Below are 18802 nucleotides of genomic sequence, written 5' to 3' on the forward strand. Positions count from 1 at the left end.
GCAAAGAGTGAGCAATTCCCTCCTTGGCCTTGTTCATTAGTAGTTTAGTAAGAAAAGAAACTCTTCTGACTCAGCTGGCGGGCATGTGAGGATACTTGGGGCTGGAGAATGGGGAGAGGACTCTGGACTCAGTAGTGGAGTGTGATTGTTAGGGACTCTGAACAAGGTGACCCACTGAGGAAATAGCACAAACGCATGCATCTTGGATACACAGGCTTCATTAAAGACAACTGAAGGGGGTGGGACCCGCGAACAATGCCAGTGATGGGCATGGTAGGTGGTGCTACTACAAGATCAACTCATTGAGCGGATGAGATGCCTGGACAGAACTAGCCTATGAGCAGAAGGCCAAAGAAAATCGAGACACAAGCTGAGAAGGGATGCCATGTTGAGGACCAGCTCTAGTATTTATTTTCTGTTCCAGTAAAGCAAGAGACAGCTAGCTCTCTCTGAGCCCGAAGGACGGCCATTCCATTAACTTCCCTGCAGAAGGGGAGGACAGGAATGATCTGCCCACCAAGGCCTAGCACCAAGAGCCTGAAATGATTAATGGGAAGGCAGCAGTGAATCTTGGCAGCATGGCACTTCCCTCACTCCTATCCTTAGTCCACACGGACTGTATTTCCAGCAGTGGGATGGGGAAGAAAGGAGGGAGGGGCAAGGCCCTCAGCGCCCACTCTCCCATGCTTCCCTCTCACGCTGATTCTACATGGCACAACCCTGGACCCTGGGAAGCCTAGCAGAACCGGGCACGGTACTCCTTGTCCACACCAAATCTCAAGAGCCGCACAAGTGAAACAAGGCAGAAATTAAGTTACACGCCGTGGACACGGCTCGAGGTCTATGAAGCTCACATAAGAAGCACTAGTCCTCATGGAACTCAACCTGTCATCAAATACCCCTCCCCTCTGGGTTTGAACTCAGAGTCATACACTTGCCAGGCAGGAGCTCTACCATCTGAACCACATCCTCATCCCCAAATCCCTGACTCGTGACCAGAATGATGGCATTTGGGAGGAACCGACAGAATTCTAAAGACCGCTTCAAACACAGGATCCTTTTTCAGTGTTCTGATAAAAGGTAGCTTAATTTCAACAGTATGCCTTTTCCTAAAGTCCAAAGGTCAAATCAAACTTTAATTTCAGATTCCTTTTTTTTTGGCCAGTCCTGGGCCTTGGACTCAGGGCCTGAGCACTGTCCCTGGCTTCTTCCCGCTCAAGGCTAGCACTCTGCCACCTGAGCCACAGCGCCACTTCTGGCCGTTTTCCATATATGTGGTGCTGGGGAATTGAGCCAAGAACTTCATGTGTAGGAGGCGAGCACTCTTGCCACTAGGCCATATTCCCAGCCCCTAGATTCCTTTTTTTACTGAGGTATAATTTATATAACAGGAAATCAACAATTTTCAAATGGGCAATTGAAGGCTCATAATATACTTGTGATGTGTAGAGCTGTCCCTTCTATCAAAGACAGAAACTTCCATCTTTCCTGATGGGAGACTCCATGCTCTCCATCAGTCCACATCATCCTGACAGAGACCTTCACTGTGCTACAAAGCCTTCTCCACGACTGTCTGTCTATAGCATCTTCACATTTTAAGAAGGTGAATTTAGCTGAATGGGCCATGCCTATAATCCCAGATACCTGGGAGGCTGAGGCCGGAGGATCCTGCTGAGGTCTGCGGCCAGGCTGCATCGATCTCAGACATAACACAGAAAGGTGTGAGGGCGCGGCTCAAGTGGGAGAGAAGTTGCCTAGCAAGCATGTAGTCCTGAGATCAAATCCTAGCACAAAGAAAATAAGAGGAGAGGGGGAGGGGGAGGGGGAGGGGGAGGGGGAGGGGGAGAGAAAGAGAAAGGAGGGAGGGCAGGACAGACAGAACAGGGAGCAATACCACAAATCATTTTCCCAATCTGTCATGTGATTTTGTGTTTGGTAAAGGCAATTACATGGAGCAAAACATGCCTACCCTGGGAGGAACTAACTAATGAATGTTTACTAGGTGACAAACACAGCATCAGAAACAGCGGCACCACGGTAGTTAGAACAGGGTCTGCTTCCTGCCCTGGTGCTTGCCTGAGCCTTGTTCTGCCTACTTTGGGCTTCCCTTTGTCCTGGGGGGCTGCGCTCTCCTAGCTTCCCTCGGTGGAAACAGAGTCCCATGGGTGGTTATGCACCGGGATCCTCCCTAATCTCAGTGTGGGATGAGGGGCGGTGCCCAGGTTTGGTTGAGCAGCCTGGTGAGTTTGTAGGCATGGGCTGGCCTCCAACCTAGATCTTCCCATTCTCAACCTCCCAAGTATCTAGCGACAAGGTAGACTTTGTAAGGCTTCTTAGAAATCCTTTCATACTCAGGGAACATTAATGTTACATTTTCTTCCAGTTTTACAGACTCTTTTTCCATGGTTCTCATTTATCTAGGATTATGATCTAGTTTTATTTCGCCAGTGTAAGCTCATTGTTCTCACATCATTCGAATCCCTTGGCAGCCAGCAGGGTCACGCAGGTCTGCTGTCTTCCAACCCAGGTTTGTCTATTTTGCATCAATGTCACACGGTCTTAATCACTCAATTTTTAAAGTCTTATCTCACAGTAAAGCATACTGCCCTGACTCTTTACTCACAAGTTCCTTGCTATTTGTGGACATTTATTCTACCTTATAAATCAGTTTGCTATATAGCTCATATAGCTCAGTGGTAGAGTGCTCGGTCCTTGATTTGATCCCTAGCATCACAAAACAACAACAGAACCTAAATGAGACTGCTAGTTCTACTTTGAAACTCTACTGAAATCAAGTATTGACAGGCTAAGAATTCTCTTTCTAATTAGTCATTTTAACCATCATCCCTGGTACATCGCCTCAGCATTTGCTGGATCTTTCTCTTTGAGATGGGATCTTATTGTAGACCAGGCTGGCCATGCAGGCCATGCACTCTTTTTTTTTTTTTGGCCAGTCCTGGGCCTTGGACTCAGGGCCTGAGCACTGTCCCTGGCTTCTTCCCGCTCAAGGTTAGCACTCTGCCACTTGAGCCACAGCGCCGCTTCTGGCCGTTTTCTGTATATGTGGTGCTGGGGAATCGAACCTAGGGCCTCATGTATCCGAGGCAGGCACTCTTGCCACTAGGCTATATCCCCAGCCCAAGGCCATGCACTCTTGATACTCTTGCCTTGACCTTTGGAGGGATGAAATTACAGGTATGTGCCACCATACTGGCTTTTTTTTTTTCCAGTCCTGGGGCTTGAACTCGGGGCCTGAGCACTATCACTGTCCCTGGCTTCTTTTGCTCTTGAGCCACAGCACCATTTCTGTTTGTTTATGTGGTGTTGAGGAATCAAACCCAGGTCTTCATGCATGCTAGGCAAGCGCTCTACCACTAAGCCACATTCCCAGCCCCTCCTTTCCCTTTTCTATTTAAAGGTGTTTTGTGTGATTTAAACACTTCTTTATTGTTTTAAACGAAGACTTTATACGTTGTTATGGTTTTTATTTCCACTGTCAACAGCATGTTATTGTTGTTAAGTTTATTTTGTGTGTGGGGGTGTCTATATCTCAGTCCTGGACTTGAACTCAGAGCTTGAGCACTGTCCCTAAGCTTCTTTTTGCTCAAAGTTAGATTATCTACCACTTCAGTCACAGTTCCACTTAGCTTTTTTGGTGCCTAATTAAAGAATCTCACAGGCTTTTCCACTTGGGCTGACTTTGAACTGCAAACCTCAGATCTCAGCCTCCTGAGTAGCTAGAATTACAGGTGTGAGCCACCAGTGCCTAGCTAATGTTGTTGGTTTCTTAAATCACTCTCTAGAGCAGTTTTGATTTTCATTTGTTTTTTTCTAGTAGTTTCTACTTTTTCTATACAGTTAAACATCCTCAACAACAAATCACAACTTCACTGTCTCTTCTTCTTGGTCTTGGGGTCTCTCTCTCTCTCTCTCTCACACATACACACACACACACACACACACACACACACACACTTGCTAGGCTACATTTCAGTAATAACAGCAGTGATATGGTGAGCATCCCCATCTTGCTGTTTATTTTAGATTAAGTATTTTAAAGTTTTATCTTGAAATATGGCATGTAATGGCTTTGGCAGGAACAGTGGTTCAGATTGGGGACATGTCCTATTCTTAGTCTGCGACAAGTCAACATTATGAAGAACACATATTTTCTGCAAGTGCAGAAATGGCCACAGTTGTTTCGAGGGGCATGATACTATGCGGCACCAGCATTTCCAAAGATGGCCACAAAAATCCATCCCACAACTTTTATAGGACCTTATCACTGCCCATTAAAGGATGGAGACTAATGTGGTCCTTCCCCGGAATCGGAGCTCTACTTAGTGACTGACATGCTGCGGCAGAAGTATGCTGGTGCCAGCCATCAGTCAACTGCAATGGCCAGGTACAGGTGTGCTAGGAGAACATCCCAGCTGGGGCCCCAACAACTGTGGAGAAAAGCCACCCTTGACTGACTGGCATGTGGAAATGTACACATGAAATGTCCTTCGTGTGACTAAGGGAAAACAAGTTATTTTATTTTATTTTATTTTGCCAGTCCTGGGGCTTGGACTCAGGCCTGAGCACTGTCCCTGGCTTCTTTTAGCTCAAGGCCAGCACTCTTGCCACTTGAGCCACAGCGCCACTTCTGGCTTTTTCTATATAGGTGGCGCTGAGGAATCGAACCTAGGGATTCATGTATATGAGGCAAGCACTCTACCACTAGGCCATATTCCCAGCCCCGGAAAATAATTTTAAAAAGCCACCCTCACTGAGACCCGCTGAAAATTCCTTGGTCGTAGAGTCATGAACAGAATGATGTTTTACCCCATGTCACAGGACAGCAGACAACCAGAGGGCATGACTAAAGGAGCATCAAATGCAAAATATCTTCATGTTCCTAGACAAATCCAATGGGGTTACCATGTAGTTTTTAATACATTACTGGGTTCCATTTACTGAAGCTCGGTTGCCTTTGTGCTGCAATCCAGCAGTTAGCATTACAGGCACAAGCCACAGGCTCTGGGCTGTCCCCTAGTTTGTTTTTTACCCAGAGATCCCCACTGATTATGAACTTAAATCATCTGTTTTTAGCTCCTTCTAGTCACAGGAGAGGACAGGTGTTTTCTCAAGTATCATGAAGTATTTGCAGAACAAGGAGGCTAAAACGCCCACAGGACTGATAGTGGAAGAAGGAGGCATGCTCAGGCCAGCGTGTAACCTAGAGTTGCTCACCAGAAGGGAAGCAAGCAAGGGGCCACGAGGTGCCACAGGCCCCAGAAATGCACAGTTTGCAATACATACATCAGGAATGAGAAAGAGGGGAGGGAGATCGGTCCCCAAATAAGACAAAGCTATTGGGGCTGGGAATATGGCCTAGTGGCAAGAGTGCTTGCCTCATATACATGAAGCCCTGGGTTCGATTCCTCAGCACCACCTATATAGAAAAGGCCAGAAGTGGGGCTGTGGCTCAAGTGATAGAGTGCTAGCCGTGAGCAAAGAGAAGCCAGGGACAGTGCTCAAGGCCTGAGTTCAAGCTCCAACTGGCAAAAAAAAGACAAAGCTATTAGAACTTTTAAAATAATAGTTAAAAACCTTGCAATCCTGGAAACCAAAGAACTTACATGTTAAAAACCAAAAGCTGGATGATAACATGGGAGGTCTTTAGATTACCATTATCAAATGAGAATGTAGATATACGTGTTCAAAGAAGGACCACACAGGTGAGGTGAAAGGCTGTGTAACGGAATGAGGCCATTTCTATGTAGAATATTTAGACTCATGCTTGGATGGGGTCTGAGGGATAGGAACCCATGTGCCAACAGTAGTGCTCATCTCTTGGTGGGGAGTTAATAATGAACTAAATGTACGTCTGCACTTTTCCTGTGTTTTCAAGGAGAAAAAAATGTAAAAATAATTTTTAAAAATTTGTCTCCTTTTTCCAACATCTCCGTAAACTAAACTTAAGTACAGTGAGAATTTTTGACTGTAGTGGTGGACTTCTAAGTGAATCCATCAGCCACCTTTAATATTTTAAAGGGAAGGGAGCAGTAATGTACTTTTCATCACAAGGGGAGGAAAGACGGAAGGGAGGGAAGGAGGGAGGAAGAGGAGGGTCAGAGAAAGGCTATCCAAGCTGAAGTTATTTTTAAAGATAAAAGAACAAGTCCTGACTTACCCTCAAATGGTTCAGCTGGAAAACACCCCCACCTTAGCCCCCCCTCCACACACACACAAAAAGGAGAGATAAAGTATTAATATTTCAGGCAACTGGGTAAAGGACATATAGGAATTCTTTATTCTTGCAAATTTTCTTCAAGTCAAACTATTTTGAACTGAACGGTTTTATAGAATTGTGCACAGGATAGCCAAGCTTCTTGAAATGACAGTGTTATGTGTGTCTGTGTGACAAAGGGCAGCTGAGAATAATTAGAAGTTTGACATCTCGATTCTACGTCGCCCACATGGATGCGATGTAAACTTCAGCAGTTCTCCTTGCAGCTATCACCTCTGCACCAGTGTGTGGGAGACTAGAGAGAAGGACCCCGGCCACAAGTGTTCTCCAGAGCCCCACCATCTCCACAAATTAAGAAAATCTGTTGCCTCAAAAGTGGACCAGTTAGTTATAGCCGGGCACCGGTGGCTCATGTCTGTAATCTTATTTACTCAGGGGGCTGAGATCTGAAGGTCAAAGTTCAGCCGGGGCAGAAGAGTCCCTGTGAGACTCCTATCTCCAATTAACCACCAGAAAACTGGATGTGATTCTGTGGCTCAAAGTAGTAGAGCACTAGCCTTGAGCAAAAAAGCCCAGAGACAGCTTCCAGGCCCTGAGTTCAAGTCCCATGTCTGACCAAAAAACAAAAAACTTACAAGTTATGCCAAGGTGCCATTGATTCATGCATGCCTGTAATCCTAGCTACTTAGGAGGATGAGCTCTGAGGATCAGGGTTCAAAGCCAGCCTGTGCAGGAAAGTCTATAATATTCTTATCTCCAATTACCCACCAACATGCTGGAAGTGAAGGTATGACTCAAATGGCAGAATGCTAGCCTTGAGTAAAAATGCTCAGGGATAGAAGAACCTAGGTCCTGAGTTCATGCTCCAGAACCAGCACTAGGACAAAACAAAACAAGAAAGCAAGCCTACCTAGAACTGTGGCCAGTGGCACTTGTAGATTTGAGAGTGGATTAGGAGACCCACTCTGGTACAGGCTTTTTCTGGGGCCAATTTCTGTCTCGTGGTTTGCATACTGTCAACACAGAACTTGGAAATGATGAAGCCGCCATTAGCTATTTTGGGATCCTGTCTTTTAATGCAACCAAATCATGACAGGCTCTCAAGACTTAATCCAGAAAGAGGAGCCATATTTTTCCCTGAGAAAGAGGCTGAGCAAACTCTAGACCAGGGATCAAATAGAAGTTTCGATCATAGCGCCCTTTGCCAAGCTTCTGGGTGGCATGTCTAGAGCCCCAGGATACCTTGTGTCCCCTCATTGTATGCTGACCAGCCAACCCCACTTTGAGTGAGGACTGTCTGTGATTATGTATAGTCTGCTCCTTCTATGGAAGTTCAACATGGCCTCCACCGCGAGCTCTCACTACAGAGGTTGGGGGAGGGGCATACCTCTACCTCTACCCCCACCCCCGGTGACCTGAGCATGTGCCCCATCAGTGTTCACTGCACCAGGGCCCCCTCACAGGCGTGCTGGGAGGACTGGTGAAATGATGGCTGCCAAAGGTTCTCATTCGTCAGGACTGAGAGCTATAAATACAAGGTCACAGCAGTATTTTACAAAACGCTTTAAAGCTGAAACCACCTCTTTCTTTAGAAATGGAGAGCCCAGGGGGATGAAAGGAGGGCCGCTGTGTGCCGACTCCACTTGGCACAAGCCCCAGAGAGCCTGGTCTACCACAGTTTGTAACCCACAGAATCTCAAGTTGAACAATGGTTTCCTGGAACACCTTGAGTGGAAGCAACAGGGGAAAGCCACAGAGATCCCACAAAGCTTGTCGCCATCAGCATGGACAAACGAAACAAGAATAACGCCCCCTCCCCCCCAGTCATGGAAGGAACAACCCAAGTGCACAGGAACAATGTTCCCGCTGGCTCCCAAGCCCGTGCAATGGGGCTGGGGGGGAGGACGGTGGGCTGTGCTGGGATGCAGCAGCCCCCCCACCACTGCAAATAAAAAGGTTAGCCTTGGCTGAGCCAACCTCCTTAGCCATGAAAATTGGGGGAGTCTGGGGGAGCGAATCAAGCTTAGGGGAAACAAACCTAATCAAAGCCCAGCTGTAACAAAGAGCATCAGTCACATTCTAGTTTATCGCATCCCACAGGCTGGCCAGGAGCCTAGAATTTTCATCACAACTTTTCAGAGGGAGGGAGAGAAGGAGGGAAAAAAATACTTCACAAACCATTATCAAGGCCCCAGCCCAGGGTGCCCTGTGCTTTACAACTAACATTTGTGAGAGGTCAGCTTTTCAGGGAGTCAAAAACCCCAGCATGGGAAAGTGGTGGGGCTCTTACACGTGTGTGTGTGTGTGTGTGTCTCTCACAACCACTACACTTCACACTGAAGTCTCGGGCCTTCACAGATCGTTAAAGGTTTCTGAACCACAGAGAAAGGAAGGCAGAGTTAAGGAAATAAGTCAAAAGTTCCTCTGGGATACACAAATGCCTACTTGCAACAGGCTTTCAGCACATGAATATCCTCCACATTAAGCAACTGGGAGAACTTTTCAAAATAAAAGCAGAAGAGAGACTCATTTTGTTATAAGCAACACACTTTGTTTGGTTTAAAGGTTATATGTGCCATAAAAAATGATTCCTGTTCTGAGTGCAGGGTGGGGAAAGAAGCCTGGGCTGAGCAAAGGAAAACAAGGGAACAACAAAAACAAAAACAAACCCAGAGAAATGCTATCCAGGGTTCCCAAACAAGCTTACATGCCTTGGGATATTGTAAGGGTAGGGTGTGAGGTTGAAATCAGCTTCCCATAACCAGAATACCTCTTATTTTATGCAGCCACACAGGTGAAGAACTGGGCTGAGAAAGCACACGTCTTGAAGGCATATAGAAGGTGAGGGGTCAGGGCAGGCAGAAGGTTGAAAATCCAATTAGGGAAACTGACAGCAAATACTAGGGCAATGAATGCACCTTAAAGTTCAGGGCTCCTGAGCTGCTCTGTGCAAACACCCTCTCCCGAGTTTTTGTTTATGAGGGGCAAGAGGATGCTGTGGCATTCAAGCTTTGCTTTCAATAGCTTGTCTGAAAGCTGAACACCTGTGGCTCACATCTGTTATCCTAGCTAAAGGCTGAGATCTGAGGATCATGGTTCAAAGTCTTGCCAGGCAGGAAAAGTTCATGGGACTCATCTCCAATTCACTACCAAAAAGCCAGAGTGGCATGTGGTCCAAGTGGTAGTGTGTTAGCTTTGAGCAAAAAAAGCTCAGAGTCAGTGCCCAAGCCCCGAGTTCAAGGCCTAGGATGGGCACAAACACACACAAAAGGGTTGTTTGAAACAAGCAGTAAACAGATGGAGGCATGTGTCCGCTCGATGTGTACAGCCACGTGCATCAACCAGTCTACCTGGAGGAATGGGCTGAGCGACTGACAGGTGTCAAGATTATCAGCGAGGAGGTTCCTAGGAAGAAGAGCCTGGGATTTTGGGACTACTTGTAGTTCATAATTGCACTGGGCCTGGGTACAACCTTTGCTCAAGTCTACTCTAGGTGCCAAGATAGCGCAAGTAATGGTTAAAAACAGGTTAGGAACTACTAAGTCAGAAAACCTGCCTCTTACTAAGTCCTAACGATTAACATTTACAACACGTTTTACTGAATCATAATGTTAACACCTTCTCATCGGGACACATAAGAACTAGGTCAAAAAACATGGTAAACTCCGGCAGGCATCAGGGGCTCACACTCCTAATCCCTGTTACTTAGGAGGCTGAAACCTGAGGATCCAGGTTCAAAGCTAGCCTGGCAGCAAATCTGAGGCTCGTATTTCCAATCAGCCAGCAAAAACCTAGAATTGGCTGAAGTGCCAGCTTTGAATGAATAAACCAAATGAGTGTGAGGTTCTGAGTTCAAGCCCTGGTGCCAGTGCACAGCCATGTGCAGTAACTCAAGGCATGTTTGGCTCCCTAGAACGAAACACACACACACTGCTCTATGTGACCAGCTTCTAGAATGAAGTACCCACTCACTACTGGAGCCTGCCTGCTGGCCTGGTAAAGGAGGAGGGCAGGTAGGAGATGGGGTCAGCCACCCTGGTCTGGCTGCTCCTCCCTGCTGGGGGGCTGGGCTATCTTCTCTGCCATTTTTGCATCCTGATGGATAGTATCTTTTTCAGTTCTCTTTCTAGAGTGGGTGCCACACGGTGGAGAGGCATGCACATCAGGTCAGAGCTAGAGCCTGGGCAGAGGAAGTGTCTACTGCCCTGACCTGCATAAAGAGTGATCTGTGAGCAAAGGCATAGTGGTTCTCCAGTTCCCAAGAGCCAATGGCCTGGGAAACAGGAAAGTGAAGTGACTCAAGTTTGTGTGTGTGCGTGCGCAGTTGAGTCACAGCACCACTTCTGATAATTAACTGGAGATAAAGAGTCCCATGGACTTTCTTGTCCAGGCTGGCTTTGAACTACAATCCTCAGAACTCAGCCTCTTGAGTAGCTAGGATTATAGGCGTGAACCACCAGCAACTGACCTCAGGGGTTTTGTTTTATGTTTGTTATCTTGTTGCTTTTTCCTCTCCAGTATGGTTTCAATTCAGAAGCCTGTGGTTGCTAAATAGGTGCTCTACCCCACAAACTACCCCCTTCTCCTGAGACTTCTTTGCTTTTAGTTATTTCCCTGTGATGCCCCTGCCTACATCTCCCACACAGCTGGGATTACGTGAATGCGCTATCACACCTGCCTTGAATGTTCAGATAAGAATCTCACTACACTTTGTGCCCAGGATGGCTTTGAACTGTGGCCCTTCTTATCTCTGCCTCCCAAACATCTGGAGATTACAGGTGTGAACTGTTGTGCGTGGAAGATTTTGGCTCTAAACTAAAAGGGAGACATTGTTGCCAGGTGCTGGTGGCTCACACCTGTAACCCCAGCTACTCTGGAGGCTGCAATCTGGGAATCATGGTTCAAAGCCTGCATGGGCAGGAAAATCTGTGAGACTCTTATCTCCAACACACACACACACACACACACACACACACACACACACAGAGCCAACAGTGGAGCTGTTCAGGTGATTAGAGCACTTACCTCGTGCACAAAAGCTCTGGGACAATGCTTAGGCTCTGAGTTCAAGGACCCCCCCCCCAAAAAAAAAAATAGAGAGAGAGAGAGAGTAAAAGGAAGACACTGCAAAGGATGGACTTTACCAAAACCCCTCTAAGTTTGTTCCATGGGTTCAAGGCCACTAGAACTTCAGGAGCAACAGAAATGAAAATACAGAAATTCGGTGGAGATTCTGGGAGAGCCCTCAGCAGACATCAAGGATACTTCAGAAGTTCCAAGCCCAGTGCCTAACATTTCTAGTCCTGCTGCATCCTCAGCTCCTCAGCTCCCCACACACCTAACACAGGCCATAGCTTGTTGCTTGTTTTTATTCTGCTTACACTGTGATCATTACAAAGGAAGTAGATTCACACTCTTCTCACTATGCTCAACAAGCTAACAGAAGCTTGATGACTGGCTGGTAAGAACGACCAATAGGAGGAGGCCAGGCACAGCAGTCATGCCGGCAAATCCAGCTGCTTATAAGGAGGAGGTGAAGAACATGAGGCTCACAGTTCAAAGCCAGCCTGGGGCTGGGTGCCCCTGGCTCATACCTGTAATCCTAGCTACTAAGGAGGCTGAGATCTGAGGATGTTGGTTCAAAGCCAGTCCAGGCAGGAAACTCCATGAGACTCTTATCTCCAACTAACCACCAGAAAATTCAGAGTGGCACTGTGGCTCAAGTAGTAGAGCACTAGCCTTAAGCTGAAGAACCCAGGGATAGTGCTCAGGCCCAGAGTTCAAGCCCCAAGACCATCAACAACAAAAAAGGCAGTCTGGGGGGAAAAAAAGGGGGGGGGGAACCATTTTCAAACAATAAGCTAGGTGTGGTGGCTCATGGCTGTGATACCCAGCTATGTGATAGTTAATCCAGGGCCATAAAGTGCAATTTTGCCAAAAATTCATGATAGCAAAAAGAGCTATTGTCAAGGCTAAAGTGGTATAGCACCTGGCAAGCAAGTGTGAGAAACTAAGTTCAAACCCCAATATGAAGGTCTCCCCAAAAGAATAAAATGCAAACTTCATGCAATCACATCCATTCTAAACATCTGAATTCACTGTTTTCTAGAAAAGTCATAATAAGTATTTGCAAATACGCTCTTACCATTTGGGAACATAGTAATGAGAATACGTTATTACACAAAAGCAAACAGTATACTTTATTTAGTTTGAGTCTTAGAAAAATATGCTGGATACAGGGCACATATCCACACTTGTAAATGCGTGTGTGTTAATATAGTGCAAATGCTCACAGATGCCATCACTCCCAGAGCCACACTGTTTTGTTTCATGATCCAGTGGACATCAGACTACAGACAGGAATGAACTTTTCTCCTGGCTCAATGGTCAGCTTATGTGGCCAAGAAAAGCAAGAACATCCAAGTACTGACGGGTAAGTTCAGCCCACAGAACTGAACCCATGTGAACATTCTCATCAACAGTACCAGAAGGGCCCACACTCTTCTGCAAGCCACTCACTGGCAGATGTGGGGGAAGGCATCTTAGAACAACCCATCTGGCAACACAAGAACAAATGGGTGGATAAGCCTAGCCTTAGTTTCTACAAAATTGAAAGTGAGAAAATAGGTTTGATTGTTATTAAGTTAAATGTAAGCTGGATGTGAGTGGCTCACTCTACTCAGGAGGCTGAGATCTGAGGATGGTGGTTCAAAGCCAGCCTGGGCAGAAAGACTCATCTCCAATTAAACACCAAAAAGCAGAGTGGAGCTGTGGCTCTCAAGTGACAGGGTGCCAGCCTTCTTCAAAAAAGCTCAAGGAGGGCTGGGAATGTGGCAGAGTGCTTGCCTTGCACGCATGAAGCCCTAGGTTCGATTCCTCAGTACCACATACACAGAAACAGCCAGAAGTGGAGCTGTGGTTCAAGTAGTAGAGTGCTAGCCTTGAGCAAAAGAAGCTCAAGGACAGTGCTCAGGCCCTCAGTTCAAGCCCCAGGACTGCCCCCCCCCCAAAAAAAAACAACAAAAGCTCAGGGACGGCACACCTAGGCCCTGAGTTCTAGCCCCCAGGACTTATTTAAAGGCCTCGTTTACAAAAATTTATTATGTTTTAGTGCATCTCATTTGCACATTTGTGGGAGGGAGAATCAAATTCTGATCATGGAAGGTGTATGCCTAAACACCCATGGAATGTCAAGAGTACTGGATGTAGGCCTCTCCAGCCTTCTAAGATAGTGCAGCACAAAGTCACCATTTCTTGCCTAATTCAAAAAAATTCCAACTCTTGTAGATACGAACAAAGAGACAATGGCTGCAGCTGAAATACAGAGCGAAAGCATCAGCAAGGAAAAAAGTCTTTATCTTAATATTGTTGAGAATAGATCAGTGGAGTGTCACTCATACAGCAGAGACACAGGACAAAAAATTCCAGAGGCTGTGCTGTCTTCAAGATAATAAAATAGCATATGACGGTGACTCACTAACAGATGAAAAGAAAAAAGAAATCCACAGCAGCTGTAGGAAGCTTCCAGTGCGACGAGACCTGGCAGCACCAAGCCTCCTCTGGCCTCTCGGCCTCACCTCAGTATTCGCATCCTCCCATGTTTGTGTGCATGCATGCACATGCACACGTGAGTGTGCATACCAACTTTAGTGATTGTGTTGAAGTCAATCTGCAATTGGCTAATGGCTTACTCTACTGCTAAAGCCAGTATTTTATTCTTGATTGGCGCAATAAACCTGCTGAGAAAAATAAGCCATGAATTTCAATCTTATAAATAATCTAGAACACAGAACCACTGTTCAAACACTAGAGTTGATTTACTGCCCACAATAAACAGAACAGGAAGGCTAGTGTGGCACAATGAACTCAAGTCCTGTCTTACTGTCTTGAGACACTTGAGTTAATGAGGGTTTTCTGTCCATTACACAAAGTGGAGGCCCTGGGGCATCCAGGCTTCAGCGGGCCTTCGCCACAACAACAGGATCATGTAAACCAATACAAAGAAAAAAGCTGAAAAATGTTTCCTGAAGTTTTCGTCTTTTAAGACAGATAAATTTATCTCTGTGGGTACCATGTACTTTTATTCTAGCCCATTATTCACACATTACCACACCCATTTCATTTATAACAAGGCTCTAAATGTGACATCAAGGTATTAAAAGCTGGGTACTTGTGGCCCATGTCTGTAAGCCTAGCTACTCAGGAGGCTGAGAGCTGAGGAATGCAGGTCTAAGTAAGGCCAGGCAGGGAAGTCTGTGAGACTCCTATCTTTAGTCAACTACCAAAAAGCTCAAAGTGGAACTGTAGCTCAAGTGGTAGCAGGCTAGCCTTGAGCAAAAAAGCTTGGGGAAAGCACCCAGGTCCTGTGCCCAGCAAGCTCAAGGCCCTGAGCTCAAATCCCACCACCACCAAAAACACAAGGAAGGTTTCTACCATTTATTCTTTTCTATTCACATAATACAAACAGTGGTTTTCAAACTACATACAATAGATTTTGTTTTATTTTTTAATTTTGGGAGGGTAAAGGATGTCTTACCCATAGGTAAGCAGCTGTGACTAAGAGGTCAATGTCCACTTCTCAAAACAACTCTATTATTTCTTTATTTTCAGAGTATTAATCAAGGGCATCCTCCAATAACATTAAAATGAACCAATTATTTAAGGATTATAAACTTCAGACTCATTGTAAAACTTTCTGAGGAGCAGTTAAATACTTGAACTTAGTGCTTCGGGCTCACACTGCAGATGTTATATCTATACCACTTGAGTTGCACCCCCGGTTCTGAAAAGCTGTATATTTTTAAAACATCAGCAAACTAGCTTTTCTTTTCTTTTTTTTCCCCAGTCCTGGGGCACTGTCCCTGAGCTTCTTTTGCTCAAGGTTAGCACTCTACCACTTGAGCCACAGTGTCACTTCTAACATTTTCTGTTGATATGGAACAGAACCCAGGGCTTCATGCATGCTAGGCAAGCACTGTACCACTAAGCCACATTCCCAGACCCAGCGAACTAGGTTTTCAAGTCAGAATAGGTTTACAAATCATGTAAGTTACCCAAACAACAACAACAAAAATCCCAAACCTAGAAACACTAAGATGTAAAATATAATCTCAAAGTGAGTTAACTATAATCACAGGTAATGCAAATTTTCAAGTCTTACTAAAGACCCATTCAAACCAATTTATTTTATCAGCTCATAAAAGGGCAGCCATTCAGACTTAAAAGTCATAAATGTTGACAGGACTCTCTGGTGGCTCATGCTTATAATCGTAGCTACTCAGGAACTCTGAGGATCACAGTTCAAAGCCAGCTGGGATGGAAATTCATGAGACTCCAATTAGCTACCAAAAAAGCCAGAAATAGAACTATGGCTCAAGTGATAGAGTGCTAAAGCCTTGATCAAAAAAGCTCATAAATAGCATCTAGGTCCTGAGTTCAAGTCCCAGGAATGGCATACACATACATACAAGCACACGCACACACACAGTCATCAATGTCTCCAGCTTAAGTCAGCCAGGTAACCAAGATCCAGGTAAAGCATGAGAAACACCAATTGCTAGTATCCTTGTAGGCAGCATTTACACTTACCGGTACTTTATATCCAAAGCATTCTTCATTTGAGTACTGATTTATTTATTTATTTTTGCCAGTCCTGGGGCTTGGACTCAGGGCCTGAGCACTATCCCTGGCTGCTTCTTGCTCAAGGCTAGCACTCTGCCACTTGAGCCACAGCGCCAGTTCTGGCCATTTTCTTATGTGGTGCTGGAGAATTGAACCCAGGGCTTCATGTATATGAGGCAAATGCTCTTGCCACTAGGCCATATTCCCAGTCCCCTGATTCATTGATTGATTGATTTTTTTTACTATCTTTAAGTCGTTGTACAAAGGAACTGCCATTTAACAAAGCAGTTTGTGAATACAACGCTTCCAGACCAGTGTTACCCCTTTCAACAGTCTTACTCTTTCCCTTACTTTAGTGAATTGTGTAGGGTATAATTGAAGACTGCACTCTTCCTCCCCCTTTCAGTGCAAATTCTTTAAGTAATACATTTCATAATGTTGAAGCACAAACGTGCCATTCTCACTAGTTCTTATATGTAGTGTAAAACCAAGGATAGACCTAAGATATTGATACTGAAAATAAATATCCAAAGAGCTCAGTTTAAAAGTCATATCATTTTCTAATACCAACACTGGTGCTCTAAGTTTCTTACATGCAAATGATTTAACTGCTTCAATTACAGGCAGGGAATTGGCTTAGATTACTTTGGTTAAAATGAGCCGACTACACCCAGACAAAATGTGCACACAGTTCAAACTCTCAGGTCCACGGTAACCCTAGCACAACCAAGAGCTGCAAGGTCCAGGCCAGCCTCTGCTACGACTGTTTTACACAAAGAACAAAACAACACACACACACACACACACACACACACACACACACACACACACACACACAGAACGGATAGTTGCTCCAGTTTATGGGAACAAAACCTCAGCACTGGAATTGCTATGGGATCACAGCACTTGCTGCCAAAGGCAATGGCTTGAGTGGAAAATTCCAAATGTTTATATCTATGCAGGATGAGGTATTAGAAGATGCAGTACAGCAGGCAGAGAAACACCTTACCTCTTACCCATCTCATCTTGCCAGCCTCTCAGAGGCTTTATATGTATAAAGGATACCAGTAAAAAGAAAACAGCATCTGAAAATAATGTACCGGTAAAGGACATATAAACTCTGCCAGGCGCTGGTGTTTGATACCTGTAATCCTAGCTACTCAGGAGGTTGAGATCTGAGGATTGCGAGTTGAAGTCAGCCCTAGCAGGAAAGTCCATAGACTCTTTAATGAATCACCAAAAAGACAGAAGTGGAGCTGTGGTTCAAGTGGTAGAACACTCGCCTTAAGCAAAAAGAGTTCAACAAAGCTCATATTAAAAAGCAAACAGAGGGGTTTGGAGGTGTGACTCACATGGTAGAGCACCAGCCAATGAGCAAAATTATGAGATACTGAGTTTGAGTGGAGTGCAAGGGATGGGATTCAATCCTTTCAAAGAAAAGCAAAACAAATGTTTCTGGGTTGGGCATATGGCCGAGTGGTAGAGTGCTTGCCTTGTATACATGAAGCCCTGGGTTTGATTCCTCAGCATCACATATGTAGGGAAAAGAAAAAAGAAAAAAGGTTTCTATCAGAAACAGAAATAGGGTCTAGCATAGTCTAACAAACATGACTGCATGCCACAAAGATACTGAGAAGGACAAAGGTTTTTACATTAAATAAGACAGGAGTTATTGTGTTTAGAGGAAAAATGGAATGGAAGATGGGAGAAGAAACCATATTTAAAAATTCTGGCTTGGAATATTTTGTTGTCATTTAAAAAATAAAATCATCGGGGCTGGGGATATGGCCTAGTGGCAAGAGTGCCTGCCTCATATACATGAGGCCCTGGGTTCGATTCCCCAGCAAACAGATTCCTCAGAAAACAGCCAGAAGTGGCGCTGTGGCTCAAGTGGCAGAGTGCTAGCCTTGAGCAAAAAGGAAGCCAGGGACAGTGCTCAGGCCCTGAGTCCAAGGCCCAGGACTGGCCAAAAAAAAACAAAAAATAAAATAAAATAAAATAAAGTAAAAAATAAAATCAAGCAGTGTTGGTGAAGCAGTTTAGAACTTCATGAAGACAATACTGTTGAGAACAGGTAAGCCACAGTGCCCACAGGCCCAGCACTCAAATGCCAGTATCTCCTAGCCTTACCCTATCTTTGGACCATGTGGGAGCTTATTAAATGAAGATTCTGTATCAAGAGGCATGGAAAAGGGACCTTAAAGACTATATTTTTCACAAGCTCTCAGGTAATAGAACACTGGTCTGAGGCAATCAGTATGGGCAGTCAGGCCACACAGTATTTGTATTATATATTAGATAGAAAACCAGAGAGGTGTGTGTATGTGTGTGTTATACTTGAACCAAGGGCCTTATACTGTCACTTGGCTTTTCCTGCTCAGGACTGGCATTCTATTTGACCCATACCTTCACTTCCAGCTTTTTGCTGGCCAGTTGGAGATGCAAGTCTCAAAGGCCTGTTCTGCCCATGGCTTTGAACTTGGATCCTTAGGTCTCAGCCTTCTGGGTAGCTAGGATTACAAGTGTGAACCACTGGTCTCCAGCAAAAAAGTAGCAATCTTAAGTACTGTTACATGGCTATAGCCTGTTCTCAGTAATCCCAGCCCATTTTGTTATGTAACATTAGATTAGGCATTAATAAGGTTAGAAAACTGTTTATCTAAGGTTATAATCTGAGATTAAATAAAACTTCTTGTTGAAAGCTCCTACTGAATGAGAGCCATTTTTAACCTCTTAATATTAATCGAATCTTGATTTTTCATTCTTAAAGCTCTTTCTCAACAGTATTTATTCTTTGCTGTGAGAATATGCTCATACAAATGACATTCTGATTAAGGAAAAGGATCCCTATTATCCAGTATTTATGTACATATTTCCCAGGATTCATTTCTAGAATATATGGTTGAGAAAGGTAGCTGGTTTTTTTTGTTCTTCAAATTGAACATT

At 45.0% G+C, this 18802-nt stretch overlaps 1 protein-coding gene and 1 long non-coding RNA gene across 9 annotated transcripts in view; both read right to left on the reverse strand.

Moving 5' to 3' along the window:
* Rere (arginine-glutamic acid dipeptide repeats) overlaps positions 1–18802 on the reverse strand; it is a 370202-nt gene that overhangs the window by 30807 nt on the left and 320593 nt on the right. The window lies entirely within an intron of this gene.
* Positions 7773–11862, reverse strand: LOC125354541. The gene is made up of 2 exons (XR_007211502.1): positions 11830–11862; positions 7773–9285 (listed from the first exon to the last, which is right to left on the reverse strand). It is a non-coding gene; the product is annotated as an uncharacterized LOC125354541 (long non-coding RNA).

The sequence above is a fragment of the Perognathus longimembris genome, chromosome 7, assembly GCF_023159225.1.
Source record: "Perognathus longimembris pacificus isolate PPM17 chromosome 7, ASM2315922v1, whole genome shotgun sequence".
NCBI lineage: Eukaryota > Metazoa > Chordata > Mammalia > Rodentia > Heteromyidae > Perognathus > Perognathus longimembris.